This window comes from Lithobates pipiens, unplaced genomic scaffold, assembly GCF_037356315.1.
Source record: "Lithobates pipiens isolate NorthernLeopardFrog02 unplaced genomic scaffold, aLitPip1_a1.2 Scaffold_8, whole genome shotgun sequence".
In the NCBI taxonomy this organism is placed as follows: domain Eukaryota; kingdom Metazoa; phylum Chordata; class Amphibia; order Anura; family Ranidae; genus Lithobates; species Lithobates pipiens.
This window is the reverse complement of record NW_027507903.1, coordinates 438,493,980-438,506,291: the sequence shown is the minus strand read 5'-3', so window position 1 is coordinate 438,506,291 and position 12,312 is coordinate 438,493,980.

The window sequence follows — 12,312 nt, the reverse complement described above, 5'->3', positions numbered from 1 at the left end:
CTGCTGTGAACTCTTAAAGGGGAACACCCTGTTGTTTTAAACTTCATCCTGCACATTGTTGGTCTGCTTGCTCATGCCATCGAGAAGTAAATCTGCATCTAAGAAGGCCTCCACTCAGCCTGCACCTTGCCCCAGTGACATTCTGAATCAATTTAAAGCGCTGTTAGCGGACATGGAGCAGGCGGCGCCGGCATCGGCCGAGCCTTCAGTGCCGGTGACTCCGCCAGCGAATGATACCACTGTTATTTTGGCGGCAATTGAACAGAGCAGAACCTCATTGTTGGTCCGCATTGATCATCTAGCGGAGGAATGCAATCTCATCAGAGCAGACCTAGACAAATTTAGGGGTAGACTCTCTGAAACTGAGTCGCGAATCTCTGCCACGGAGGACATTACTGCCCGCCATGATGACGCCATTCATACCCTGCAGCGCACTGTGCAATCGCTAGTGGCCAAATCCGATGATGCTGAGAATCGCATGCGAAGGAATAATGTCAGGGTCCTGGGTCTCCCGGAGGGGGCGGAAGGGGATCACCCAGCCAAATTCGCGGAGGCCTTCTTTAAGACTCTTCTCAAGTTGACTGAGGTACCTCCTACATACGTGGTGGAAAGGGCACATAGGGTACCAACGGGTCGGGGTATCTCAGGGGCCCCGCCGAGGCCCTTCCTTGTGCGATTCCTCAATTACCGGGACCGGGACCGCATCCTCCGGGAGGCTCGGAAACATCCAACTCTGCCCTTTGAGAATACGGTGGTACATCTTTATCCTGACTTCTCGGCGGATCTCCAGAGACGACGCAAAACCTTTACGGATATCAGGAGACGGCTGAGGGAACGGGATCTGAAATACTCCATGCTTTATCCTAGTCGCCTACGGGTCCAGTATGAAGGCTCAGTGAAGTTTTTTGATTCTCCTGCGGAGGCAGATTCCTGGTTGCTGTCCCTGAGATAATTGTTTGGGCCCACCTGTCCAGTTGCAACCTCGGCGGCTGCTGGGGTGTTTTTTTTTTTTTTTTTTTTTTTTTTTTTTTTTCTGGTTTCCCTTCATCAGGTTTGTTACTCATGTTCCAGTTTGAGTACCCCCCGAGACCTCCCCTAGGTATTTAAAGTTGAGAATATTTTGACTTATCCTGTCCGGGGTGGGGGGGGGGGGGAAGAAGTGGGATATGGTTATACTTCTCCTTCATACTCAAGTTGCGGGGTGCCTTCTGTCCGCACCTCCGGGGGACTCCTGTTGTGTCATATGCTTCTCCATCACACTGGGACACCTACAAAGCCCGGGACTGAGGAGGGACGCACCTTGTGCTGCCCATTTGGGTGAGTTACGGGTCGCCGACAGGCATCGGGGAGCTCTATGGACGCGGACACTGTGTTTATGCAAGTTAAAACTTTTTGCACTCTTTGTTTCTGTGTTTTTTCTTTTTTTTGGAACGCTGGTTCGTTTGACCTGTAGTATGGTCATGCCCTTCAGGAATTTTTTTGGACAAGGTTTGGGAAAAAGCTGCGTGTACCTGTTGTTTTGGTTTGCTACACAGCGGCAGGGAGTTTACGGGAATAAGGGGTTAGGTTACTTAGTATGTGCAGCCTTCCATGTCAATTTTTTTGTTATTTCGCAGATCTATTGTATGTCTGAAAATCATAACCAACTGTATTTCCTCCTATCCCTACAAGGGTACCGTTTAATGTTTATTAAGTTGCTGGGTAACAATGGCAGGGTCTATGGTTAATGTGGTATCTTGGAATATCCGAGGCCTGAACGACAAGTTTCGTAGAGCCTTAATGTTCCAATATTTGAAAACGATCACTCCGCGTGTGGTGTTTCTGCAGGAGACACATCTGGATGGGAGCAGAGTGCTGGCTTTACGCAGAGCTTGGATTCAGAGGGCGCTGCATGCGACATACTCCACTTATTCTAGGGGTGTGTCTATTCTTATTAGTAAAGCGGTACCCTGCACCATTCATCATGTCATCTCAGACCCGGGAGGCAGGTTTTTGATTGTTGTTGCTGATCTCAGTAATTGCAAGATGGTTTTGGTTAATGTTTACATACCTCCCCCTTTTCAAGTACAGATATTGTATGATCTGTTAGGCAAATTGGCACCATACATACATCTTCCACTTCTTATAGCAGGGGATTTTAATGCCATACTCTCTGCAACGTTGGATTCCTCTAATGCGTCTAGGGTGGCATCGGTTGACCTTTCTGCGTGGGCGGCTACGGCCTCCCTCACAGAATTATGGCGGTGGAAGAACCCCTCCACTAGATGCTATTCTCATTTGTCCAAAACGCATAGATCCTCCTCCAGAATCGATTTGGCTTTTGCTAATGCATCCATGTTGCAGTTGGTGGGTGGAGCCAAATATTTGGCAGGGGGCATCTCAGATCACACGCCGCTTTCGGTACACATTCTTCCTCCTTCGGTTTTTAGAGGAGGGGCATGGAGATTGAATCCGGGCTGGTTGGAGGTGGAGGAGGTATCATCCCAGGTTGCCCCACATTATGCTAACTATTGGAATGATAATGCAGGGTCTGCTGCTCCCACAGTGGTGTGGGATGCTTTTAAGGCATGTATGCGAGGCCATTATATTTCAGCCATTAAGCAGGCACGCAGGTCCCATAATAAAAAAGAGCAGGAGCTGCAGGATAGGGAACGGGTTTGTGCACGGGCTCACGCCAACGACCAGTCTGATGTCACGTATGAGGCCTTGTTGGAGGCCAGGCGCACACTCGCACTCCATTTCACTGACTTGACACATACCTCTAGAACAAAATCTGCAGAATCCCTTTTTGAGCGAGGGGATAAAAATGGTAAACTACTGGCAATGTTGGTGGCAGAACAGAGAATACAAACCAATATACCCTGTATTGGGAATGCTGGGGGGGATGTACTCACTAACCCTACTGATATTATGGACACGTTTGTGGAATATTACAAGACACTGTATGCTCCTATTCCGGTCTATGATTCCCAGGAATTGGATGCACTGTTGACATCCCTTGAAATCCCTGTGCTGTCGGTGGAGGATAGGGGGGCGTTGGAGGCTGACATAAACGAAAAAGAAATTGAGGCAGCTATACGGGCTTTCCCCCCTCACAAATCTCCTGGGCCTGATGGTTTCAGTATTGAATGGTATAGGCTGCATATGGAGGACTTAGTTCCTAGGCTTAGGACCCTGTTCTCTTACTGTCTCAAGCACCGATGCCTTCCTGATTCCTTAGCTGAAGCGCAGGTGATTCTTCTTCCGAAGCCTGGCAAGGATGTTTTGTCCTGTTCATCCTATAGACCCATAGCGCTGTTGAACCAGGACTTAAAAATCTTGACAAAGGTTTTGGCTACCAGACTCTCCCAGGTCATTACCACCTTGGTTGACATAGATCAGACGGGTTTCATACCGCAAAAATCTACTGACACAAATCTTCGCAGACTGTTTGCTCATTTGCAGATGGAACACGATAGGATGGGTACTAGGGTGGTGGTGTCTTTGGACATGGCCAAGGCCTTTGATTCTGTGGACTGGCAGTATATGTTGGCAGTTCTACGACACATGGGCTTTGGGGACATCTTCATGACTTGGATCTCCTTACTATACAGTAACCCTCAAGCGGCCATAAAGATAGGCACCTCAGTTTCCTCTCAGTTTCCTGTGGGTAGGGGCACGCGCCAAGGGTGCCCGCTGTCCCCATTTTTATTTGCACTCGCGATAGAGCCCTTGGCCATAGCATTGAGGAGGTCATCTGAAGTAGGGGCGTTGGAGGTAGGGGGCATCCGGGAATGCATTGCACTTTACGCGGACGACATTCTTCTTTTTTTGCGTGATGCAGGGCCGTCATTGGAAGCGGTGTTCGGGGTGCTTGACAAATTTGCCACGTTCTCCGGACTCCGAGTTAATTGGGAGAAGTCCACGGTAATGGCTATTGACTCGGGTGTCAGGGCTCTTGCATCCAGCAGGGTCCCCATAGCTTGGGTGGAGGAGTTTAAGTATTTGGGGATACATATATCACCCCGAGTGGGGGACTTTATGTCTCTCAATCTTCTACCATTATTGGCCAGGGTCAAAGTACAACTAGAGGCATGGAAACATCTGCCGCTGTCTCTGATTGGTAGGGTTAACCTACTTAAAATGAAAATCCTGCCGGTTTTTCTATACCTTTTGCGGAACACTCCGATTTGGATTCCCTGTTCTTTTTTTCGACGGGTTAATAGTCTTTTTAACTCCTTTTTATGGGCCGCTGGACATCCCAGGATAAGTTTGCGTACTTTACAGGAACCCTGGGGACAGGGCGGATTGGCGCTACCTGATCTTTTCAAATATTTTATAGCGGGACAGATGGTGATTGTTAGGCGCTGGTTGACGAAGGACGCTGGGGATTCAGCGACAGTATTGGAGGCAGCCCGTCTAGGTTCTTATGAGAGTTTGTCCTATCTAGTCTATAGGGGCCCACAGACTGTCTCACCCTTGACCGCCTCCATGCGAATGACTGTACGCGCGTGGGATAAGGCACAGGCTTTGATGAAAACAGAGGCAGGGAGCTGGTCACAGGACACCCCTCTCTGGTTTAATCCCAGATTGTCACATTTTGGTGCGATTCCGGATCCAGTAATTTGGGCCAGGGTCGGCATCAAACAATTGAAACATATAGTGGGGGGGACAAGACTGTACACATTTGATCAACTGAGAGAAAAATATACCCTTCCTAATTGGTATTTCTTTCGCTACCTCCAGTTGAGGCACGCCTTCCTTACTCAGTTTGGTTCTGATGCTTTGGAGCTGGGTGTGTCTCCCCTGGAGAGCATGCTGCGAAAGGAGGACCTGATAAAACCCCTCTCTGCAGTTTATAAAGAACTTTTTGTGGAAAGGCCTAAAATGCTTACAAAGTGTAGAGACACATGGAGTGCATTGGTTACGGATTTCGGGGGGGAGGATTGGGATGATATGTGGGATTACCCATTTAAGACGCTAGTATCAGCCAGAGATAGGCTCATTCAATTTAAGCTTTTACACAGGGTGTACTATACCCCGGCAAGGATAGCTGGGATATATGGCACGGATGCGGCGGTGTGCTGGCGCTGCCCGGACAATAATGCTGACTTCGACCATGTGTTCTGGCGGTGCCAGCAGATACAGGTATTCTGGAAGGGGGTGACTCACACTATACAGACGGTGCTTTCGGTGCCGATTCCTGTTACGGTAGCGATCTGTTTACTCGGGCTGGTGGAGGAGTTGGCGCCCAGAAGGGCACAAAGAATTATGATTTCTCTTTCTTTGTTCTATGCCCGTAAGGCTATTCTGTTGTGTTGGAAGAGTCCAGAGCCACCCACGGTGTCATTCTGGAAAAGTATAATTAACAAGTCGCTACCAATGTATAAAGCTACTTACTTGAGCAGGGGATGCCCTAAAAAATTTGAGAAAGTGTGGCAATGTTGGCTAGATGCTAATGGTACTGTGAATTAATCCATTGTGTTGGGGCTGGGTTTTTGATTTCAGGCTTGCTATGTTGGGCGGGGGAGGGATATGAGTATGATATTTTTCTGTATGCGGGTTGGATGGTACTGTTATGGATGTCTTAGACATGTAATATTTGTTATAGTTGGAAATATGGACTGTGATTTAGTATTGGTCGGAAGGCTGCACAGGGGATTAAGGGGGGGGGGGGGGGGGGTTGGTATACGTGTGTTGTACTGTGTGTGTTGATAAAACTGTTAATAAATAAAAATTTACAAAAAAAATATCGTGCCTTCCCTTTAGTCTGTGTGTAAAGTAGCACATTTTCCCCATGTTTAGAAAAGTACCGCAGCAAAATGACATTTCTAAAGGAAAAAATGTAATTCAAAATTGCTCACGGCTGTAATGTATTGCCAGATCCCGGCAATATACAAACAAATCATTTAAAAAAGCAGCTTAGGTTTCCCCCCAGTTCTTACCCTTTGGGTTTGGTATGGATGTTAATATGGATGTTAAAGTGAACTCCCTTCTTTTTTTTTTTAATTGGCATGGCCCCCCCACCCAAAATCAATACCAAACCCGAGGGGCCTGGAATGGACAGGGGAAACCTATGATTTTTTCCTTAATTCTGTCATAGGGCTCCCCTTAACCACTTACAGACTGGACCATTTTGCTGGTCAAAGACCAGACCACTTTTTGCGATTCGGCACTGCGTCGCTTTAACTGCCAATTGCGCGGTCGTGCGACGTGGCTCCCAAACAAAATTGACGTCCTTTTTTCCCACAAATAGAGCTTTCTTTTGGTGGTATTTGATCACCTCTGCGGTTTTTACTTTTTGCGCTATAAACAAAAATAGAGCGACAATTTTGAAAAAAACGCATTATTTTTTACTTTTTGTTATAATAAATATCCCCCAAAAATATGTAAAAAAACATTTTTTTCCCTCAGTTTAGGCTGATACGTATTCTTCTATTATATTTTTGGTAAAAAAATCGCAATAAGCGATTATTGATTGGTTTGTGCAAAAGTTATAGCGTTTACAAAATAGGGATAGTATTATGGCATTTTTATTAATAATTTTTTATTATTTTTTTTTTATGAGTAATGGCGGCGATCAGCGATTTTTATTGTGACTGCGACATTGTGGCGGACACATCGGACATTTTTGACACATTTTTGGGACCATTGTCATTTCTACAGTAATCACTGCTATATAAATGCAGTGATTCCTGTGTAAATGACACAGGCAGTGAAGGGGTTAACCAGTGGGTGGCAGTGTAGGGGCCCTCTTTTAGTTGCCTGTGCGCATCTGCCTCTCTTTGGAGGCCTTCCGGGCACGATGGGTATTTTTTTTTTAACACCACACTACACTGTATTATATACTGTGTACACTGCCTGAAGTGTATTTACAACTGTACACACTGTATTATATACTGTGTAAACTGCCGAATGTACTGTATATATAGGCTACACTGAATGCAGAGTATGTATATATATATATATATATATATATATATATATATGGAAAGGCCAGTATGGTGGCCTGGAATTATGGGTGGAGCCCGGTGGTGTATATAACCAGCCCGTTCGCCTGGCTCCCTCGTCGGTTCCGGTGCGCGATCTCTGATACGTCAGAAATCAAGGGCCGACTATCCACAAGACTTTACAGTGAGCCGGGTTCGTGAGTTCCACGTTTTCGTCCGCCTCGTGTCGACAAAGCCTTGTCGTTCGTCAGCGTCCGTCTGGTTGCCGTCTGAGTCGCTATACTCTAAGTCGAATTTTCCGTTGTCGTACAACACGTCTGGGCCGGCTGTCGCAGGTAGGGCTTCGGCACCCTTTTCGTTCATGTGTTATTTAGTCACGTAAACTAGATTCTTGAACTCACGAACCACTCACTTAGGTTACACGAACGTCTTAACTTATATTCGATACCTCATGTCACTACCCCTTCTTCGAAGAAGTCGTTGTCACCTTTTCGGTACTTGTCGTTCGTGCCGACAGGCACTTCGTTTCGTAGCACGTCATTGCTAAACCGAACGACTAATTTCGTCGTGTTCGAATCGATCGAACCGTTTCGAAAGCACAGCTGTCTGCTTGTCACGCTAAATTGAGCAGTCTGGGCAATGTCAATCTCAGGTTGTTCAAAAAAAAAAAAAAAAAAAAAAAAAAAAAATCATTTTTCATACCGTTTGTACTATGTCCGTCAGGTCATTTCTTTCCATGTCAATCATTGCAGTCATTTCAATCTTGCCAGTCGGTTATGTCGAATCATTTCATTTTCTGCCACTTCTAACCATGTTATCATTTCTGTCACTTACCACACTCCGATTCGAATCCCGTCGCATCTCCAACACACCGATTCGCTTCGAAGTGCCCCAAGGTTCGCCCTCATTTCTGTACATGCTCCAGAGACTGAGTCACTCGCAGGTTCAAGCATGGTCCTTGATTCTAGTCTTTGTCATGGCATATCATTTCTGTCACTTATTACGCTCCAACTCGAATCCCACCGCATTCCTTATGCATCGATTCGTTCTGGTGCGCCCAGCTGCTACACCTCATTCCAGTACCCCCCCCTTGCCTGAGCTCCACGTGGCAGGCTCCCCCCCTGCCTGAGCTCCACGCGGCGAGGTCCCCTCCCCCCCCCCCCCTGCCTGAGCTCCACGCGGCGGGGTCCACCCCCGCCTGAGCTCCACGTGGCGGGGTTCCCCCCCCCCCCCTGCCTGAGCTCCACGTGACGGGGCCACCCCCCGCCTGAGCTCCACGCGGCAGACCCCCCCCCCCCCTGCCTGAGCTCCACGTGGCGGGCTCCACCTCCGCCTGAGCTCCACGCGGCAGGCCCCCCCCCTCTGCCTGAGCTCCACGTGGCGGGCTCCTCCTCCGCCTGAGCTCCACGCGGCAGGCCCCCCCCCCCCTCTCTGCCTGAGCTCCACGTGGCGGGCTCCACCTCCGCCTGAGCTCCACGCGGCAGGCCCCCCCCCCCTGCCTGAGCTCCACGTGGCGGGGTTCACCCCCCTGCCTGAGCTCCACGTGGCAGGGTCCACCTTCGCTTGAGCCCCACGTTCTATGTGCAAGTTGCGTTGGAAACAAAAAGGAATAAAAAATGGGGAAAGGGAAGGAAAGGAAATTTTGCATCTGCGGCGCAACCAAGTCACGTCTCTGTCGCCATATGCACGTTATTCTAAATTCAGTTGTCTGCTCGTTTTTTATGTAGCTTGTTTCAGTTATGTCTTCCATCACATTTCAAGTCTTACCTCCACTATTTAGCTAGACATCTCTCTGCAGGTATAGGAGTCTCATACAAACTCACCTTCATCTCCTCAGATCAGTCGAGTTTTCAGTAGGTCCAACCTGCACCGGGTCGGACGGTGCCTCCTTAGGTAAGAGAATCTTCTGGGAAGGGAACGCTCACAAGCGGTAGTATCCTTCTCTAAAAAAAAAAAAAAAAAAAAAAAAAAAAAAATGTTTGCTTAGGAGTCTCCTACGAGTCTTGTAATCCATGTCACCCTCTTAGGTTCCGTATAGGAGAAAAACCCGGACCCTAGGATTAATAGGCTCACCAAGCCTGGATTTTGCCACCATGTCCCAGGCTGGCAGCGAGGACTTCACGGCTCCGTTGTCCCCGTCTCTCGTCTCAGAGAACGGCAGCCAAAGGTCCTTCAGATCATGGACCATTCCAAGGCTGACAGCCGAGTTGAGGCGTAGGGGTGTACCCTTCCCAGCTACAGCCAGAAAGGCCGAGCTCTTCAGGCTCCTTTTTCCTCCCCCAGCCGCGGTCGAGGATAGCGTCCAGCAGGCCTCCCTGGGCTCTATCGCTGCTTCCATCACGCAGCTTCACACGCTGGTGTCATCCCTGACGACCTCAATGTCAGAGGTTCAGAGTCGGGTGGCCCTCCTCGAGACCCGCCCAGTTGTTTCTCCTCCTACACCAGCTTTACAAGCAGTGGAGAACACCAGCGCAGGTACCCCCGGGTGTACACCAGTAGTGTACCCTTCTCATTTAATATCAGCCAACATCAGGAAGGACATCCTAGAGGGAAAGGACGTCAATCTGGCTTCACTCCTGATATCCATTCATGAGCTGGCAGAAAATAAAGCTTACACTTGGGGGGACGTGTCGGTGGTCCTCAAAGCCAAAGACCCCAGGCTGGACAGGAAGCTTTCAGTCACCGAGTTCACCTTGGCCTTCGGCATGCTGAGGGATGTCATCTGCTCGGCCTCCCCCGGCAGGAGGGAGGAACTGGATCGTTACCTCCACGTAGTAGTTGACCTGGGGTACAAATACGGCGGTTTTGCATTTTATGACTATCACCGCTCCTTCTCCGCTAAGGCGGCCGCCAGGCTCTCCCAATTTCAGACACCTACGGATTGGAGTGTCTTGGACACCGAGTTGTTCTGTCGACACTTCGCAGGGCTGCGGTCTCCTCTTTGTGCCATTTGCCAGTCGGCTACTCACACCGCGACTTGGTGTGCCAGCTCAGTGGCAACCCCAACCGTAGACGGTCCATCGACCTCAGGCACTGCCCAGGCCCTACCGGCGCTGGTACGCCTGCCGCAGACGGATAAACTGGGGCGCCCGGTCAAGACCTTGGGGGGCGCAGCCATCTGCAACAACTACAACAGTGGGTCGTGCAATTTCAGCCAGTGCAGGCTGCTCCATGTATGCTCACGATGTAATAGAGCGCATCCCAGGCTCATGTGCGAGGTCAAGCAGGCTAGAAAATCTTGACTAAGCCGGGTCAACGTGTCGTGGCTCAGCGTCTACCTCGCCAATCATCCCACCCCCTCACTTGCCACCTACCTAGTCCAGGGCTTTACTCAGGGCTTTCATACAGGACTTATTTCCCTCCCTCACCTTACACACGAGTGCCAGAACCTGCGGTCAGCAGCCACGGACGTGCAAGCCATCGACCAGCTATTACAGGCAGAGCTAGACCGGGATTTCATCATAGGCCCTTTCACGAAGCCCCCATTTAACACCTGGCGAGTCAGCCCTATTGGGCTTGTCAAGGGCAAGTTCTCCAATAAACTTAGGTTGGTCTACGATTTGTCAGCGCCTTATTCTTCCTCTGTCCCCAGTCTCAACTCTCTTATCCCCTCTGAGGAGTTCTCCCTTAAGTACGCGTCCGTAGACATGGCCATCCAGGCCATTCTCAAGTCAGGCACAGGAACATGGCTCTCCAAGGCCGACATCTCGGACGCCTTCAAGCTCCTTCCTATCCACCCATCTCTCTGGTGCTGGCATGGCATCAAATGGAGGGAGCTCTACTATTTTGCCACTAAGCTAACCTTCGGGTCCAAGAGTAGCCCCTGGCTCTTCGACTCGTTTGCGCAGGCTCTCGAATGGATCTTGCTGCACGTAGCCCAGTGCCAGGGAGTCATACACTATTTGGATGACTTCCTGCTGGTCGAGTCACCTGGCTCCCTTCCAGGGGATTTGGATAAACTAAGGGTGGTCTTCAATAACCTTGACGTCCCGATTGCTGAGCACAAGGTGGAGGGCCCTGCGCAGGCAATCACCTTCCTCGGGGTCAGCTTAAATACCAGCACTATGCAGGCCAGCCTCCCCCCGGATAAACTAAGCCGCATCAGGTCGGTCATGAGGGACTTCACCCACACCAGAACTTGTACCAAGAGGCAGTTACAGTCCCTTCTCGGTATGCTTAATTTTGCCATGCGCATCATCCCTCAAGGTCGCGCTTTTATATCACGCCTGTTAGTCCTACTGTCTCATTCACAAGACCCGGAGCATATCCTCAGCCTGGACCCCGCAGCTATAGCTGATCTTGCCATGTGGGAGGAATTCCTGACGTCCTGGAATGGTGTGTCCCTATTCATTCCCTCCGTGTCCTCCTCGTCACCGCAGGTCGTGACCGACGCAGCGGCCTCTACAGGTTTTGCGGCAATTTTTGGCCACCTCTGGCTCGCAGCCCCTTGGCCTCCTCAGATACTGGCTATTCCGGGCTTCACCGAGACGTCCTCCCTATTCGAATTGTACCCCATCGTAGCCGCTGCCCATACGTGGGGCCGCAGTTGGTCCGGTCAAACAGTGACCTTTTCAACGGACAATCTCGCCACTGCGGAAATCATTAACAAAGGCAGGTCCAAGTCTCTGGAGATTATGTCCTTCCTGCGGCGGCTGGTCCAGCTCTCGTTATTGTTTCAATTTAATGTTCATTGTGCCTTTATCCCCGGTAAATGTAATCGGGCAGCGGACGCCCTCTCCCGCTTTAACTTAGTTTCCTTTTCCGATCAGGTGCCCGGAGCCGGACCAACGTCAGCAGTTATCCCGGACTGGTCTCAACTGACCCTGGATTAACCCCTCACCTAGTAGCCGCGACGCAACTCATCAATCACTCCCTCGCAGACAATACCCGCAAGGCCTACCAAACAGCCTGGAGGGCCTTTAACCGTTTCTTAACGTCTCGCTCCACAGAGACCTCCCGGGTCAAGCAAGTTCTGGCCTTCATTGCCCATTGCCACTCGGACTTGGCGTTATCCTTCAACACGATCCGACTATATCTGGCCGGGGTACAACATTTTACGTCCCTCCAGGACCCTGCTGAACCCTCCTTGTTCACTTTTCACGCCATTCGGGCCGTCATGCGTGGCATCCAGAAACGCCAGCCTGCGGCTTCCCTCAAACGCCTGCCTATCACAGGAGACGTTTTCAGAAACATGTCCGATATTCTGGCCACTGCACCTTTCGGACTCCACACTAGTACCATTATACAAGCAGCCATACACCTGGCCTTCTACGGCTTCTTGCGGCCAGGCGAGTTTACCTCCAGCAGCCCCTCAGCTCGCACGCTATGCAAGCACCACCTGGTCAGGCACGGAGACCATTTCATCCTACATATAGCAGTATCC